Below are 3,325 nucleotides of genomic sequence, written 5' to 3' on the forward strand. Positions count from 1 at the left end.
TAGACAAGAGAATTATTCCTTAGTTTCTGCAGGCCAGACAGGGAGTGGACTCTACCCTCACTAAACTGTGTTGTGTTTAGGTTAACTCTGGTGGCAAGGTAGAACAACCAGACTCCTATGTATCGAAATGGGTAGAATGGCTGACTAAGATGCTCTGATCAGCAGCCTGGAACCTTTTCTCTTGTCTTATCTGGGATCCTTTGGCCCCTGATTTTTGGGAGGGCTTCAGGTGTTATTCATCGCCTTCCTTTTCCCGCTCACTCTTCTAACCATCCTTCAGTGTCTCCCATAGCAAAACCAGAGACTAGCTTCACAATCCTTATGGTTCAGCAGGTATAGGTGCAAGACTGCTGGTGGGGTGGAATATGACACGTAGAAGCTATCCTTTGAAATCAAGGGGTGGACTGAGAGGCAAGGATTAACTTGTCTGGAGACTGCTCCCCTGCAGACTGGCCTCCGAGGGAGGAAGCTGGCTTCCTGTAGAAAGAGTCTGTTTGGGTTACAGAAGCTGGTTAGAGCTGAGAGTAAAAAGAGTAAACGTTCTGGCAGAATGCTGATGTAGTGGAACAGGACTGAGGAGTATGTCATATTAAAAGGCTCTATCTACCAGACTTGCACTACAGTCCAAGGTCACTTCAGGGTGAAGCTGATACAGCCTCAACCACAGGACTGGTAAGCCCAGAGGCTGGTTCATCTCCTGGACTCTCATCTGGCTCGGCTAAGTCTGTGTTCTGCCCTATGTGGCAATGGGCATTGGAGGGGAGAGGGGTCACACACCTGGCACTGCCCTATCTCTGTTATTTCCTCCAATAAACACTGTTCCAGGCTTCCTGCTTGTACTGTCAGCTGTCTACCCCTCTTTGCTCAATAATGCCCATAAAATCATTTCTCACCTTTGTCCTGAATTCCTGGCATACCAGAACCAGCCAAGAGCCATCTAACCTTTCTCCTGCACGAGAAATGATCAGAGATGTTTCCTCCAAATAAATTAAGTAGAAAAACATTCAAAAGAGCATGTCTACCTGGCATCAAAACAGATTTAACAGAGGAAAAGTGCACAGAGTCACCCGGGTCATTTGAAGACTTAATGAAAAAAAAGACTTTTATTACTTGCATATTCTAGGAGGAAATGAGGGGCAATATGTGGTAAATACAAGGAACGCATTTCTCCCTCATTCACATGGGATATGAACGAAAGTACTTTCACAAAGCTTTCCACCAATGTTTAAAGTTTTTGTCCCAAGATGTTTTAGAAGACAGAGATACACTGTATAGAATTTCACAATTAAAAGTTAAGCCCTTAAGGCTATAATTAACAAGATAAGAAATAACAAGTGTTGGAGAGGATGTGGAGAAAAGGGAACACTCACACACTGCTAGTGAGAAGCCACTATGGGAAACAGGATGGAGATTTCTCAAAAATTAAGAATGGAAATACCATATGACCCAGCTATCCCACTACTGGGTGTTTATCCACAGAACATGAAATAAATAATTCAAAAAGATATATTCACCTATACGTGCACTGCAGCACTATTCACAATGGCCAAGGTGTAGAAGCAACACAAGTGCTCATCAATGGATGAATGGATAAAGAAGATGTGGTATATATACACAATGGAATACTACTCAGCCATGAAAAAGACAAAATCGCTCTTTTACCAGGAACCTGCCAACATGGGCCGTGTTCACAATGAAACCAGGAAGAAGTTGGCCTGGGTCATCATTGAGAAAGACTACACGTGCCCAGGCAGTGACTTCCATGCCAATAAGCACATGTATGAGGGAGGACATCACAGTTATTCCCAGCAAGAGCCCCCACCAAAGGATAGCAGGCCATGTCGCTCATCTGATGTAGCGGATTCAGAGAGGCCTGGTGAGAGGTATACCCATCAGGCTGCAGGATTATGAGAGAGAAAGGAGACATAATTATGTTCCTGAGGTCTGAGCTCTGGATCAGGAGATCACTGAAGTAGATCCTGACACTGAGGACATGCTGAAACTCTTGGATTTTGACAGTCTGTCCAAACTGCAGGTCACTCAGCCTACAGCTGGGAGGAACTTCAAAACGCCACGCGGAACCATTGGAATCTTTCTGCTGTGCTGTTATGTTGTCAATAAACCTTGGACAACAATAACAACAACAACAAAAAGACAAAATCGTGCCATTTACGACAACATAGATAGACCTGGAGGATTTTATGCTAAGTGAAATAAGTCAGACAGAGAAAGACAAACACCGTATGATTTCACTCATGTGGAAGATAAACAAACACACGCACAGGTAAGGAGAACAGATTAGTGGTTACCAGAGAAGAAGGAGGAGAGGGTGGAAGTGAAAGGGGTGAAGGGGCATGTGTATATGCTGACAAATGGAAACGAGACTATTGCCGGTGAACACGATGCAGTCTATACAGAAACTGAACTAGAATAATGTACACCTGAAATTACACTATGTTAAAAGCCAATATGACCTCAATAAAATAATTTTTTTAAAAGTTCCAAAATAGATGGTTGGTGATGGTTGCACAACTCCGCAAATATACTAAAAGCTATTGTACAATTTAAATAGGTGAATTGTATGATATAGGAACTGTTTCTCTATAAAACTACTTTTTAAAAAAAGAAAAAAAGTTAAGCCATCAAGATTGAACGTTATTGCTTGCTGACTAGCACCCATTCCTTCCCATTGGCAACAGTCTACTGGATTTCCTTGAATGAAATTAGCCAAACAGTTTAGGTGGGATTGATCCCACCTATGGATTCAGGGGTGGCACATTGTCAGTTTGAGGCAATCAGCAAAAACAGTTTAGTTTCCCAGAACTCATGATTGTCTTAAGAATGTATGTACATATGACCAGGTTCGGAGCTATGAGAGGCAACGAGAGGCTGGCAAGTTCTGGGAAAGAGGTTTCCTCCCTTTTCCAAGAAAAATTCAGAGAAAGACGTTGCTTCTTCTAATAGGAATGAAGGACGCAGCCCTGGAGCTCCTGCCCAGCCGTCTTTTGACCACAGTGGGAGGCGGATGTAGGAGAGGAAAAACTTCCTTCTACCCTCTTAGGACCTATAGCTGAGCCTAAGAATTAAATTCATGTAAGACAGATGAGCAGGAGAAAAGTGTACATATTTTACATAATTTTTTTTGAGGAAGATTAGCCCTGAGCTAACATCTGCTGCCAATCCCCCTCTTTTTGCTGAGAGAGAGTGGCCCTGAGCTCACATCTGTGCCCATCTTCCTCCATTTTATATGTGGGATGCCTGCCACAGCGTGGCTTGATAAGCGGTGCATAGATCTGTGACCGGGATCCGAACCAGTGAACCCCGG

The 3,325-nt window shown here is 43.5% G+C and overlaps 1 pseudogene; it reads left to right on the top strand.

Moving 5' to 3' along the window:
- Nucleotides 1–1,634: 1,634 nt before the first annotated feature.
- Nucleotides 1,635–2,400, top strand: LOC100630263 (small ribosomal subunit protein eS17 pseudogene; annotated as a pseudogene).
- The last annotated feature ends 925 nt before the right edge of the window (nt 2,401–3,325 follow it).

Source organism: Equus caballus, chromosome 13 (genome assembly GCF_041296265.1).
Source record: "Equus caballus isolate H_3958 breed thoroughbred chromosome 13, TB-T2T, whole genome shotgun sequence".
In the NCBI taxonomy this organism is placed as follows: domain Eukaryota; kingdom Metazoa; phylum Chordata; class Mammalia; order Perissodactyla; family Equidae; genus Equus; species Equus caballus.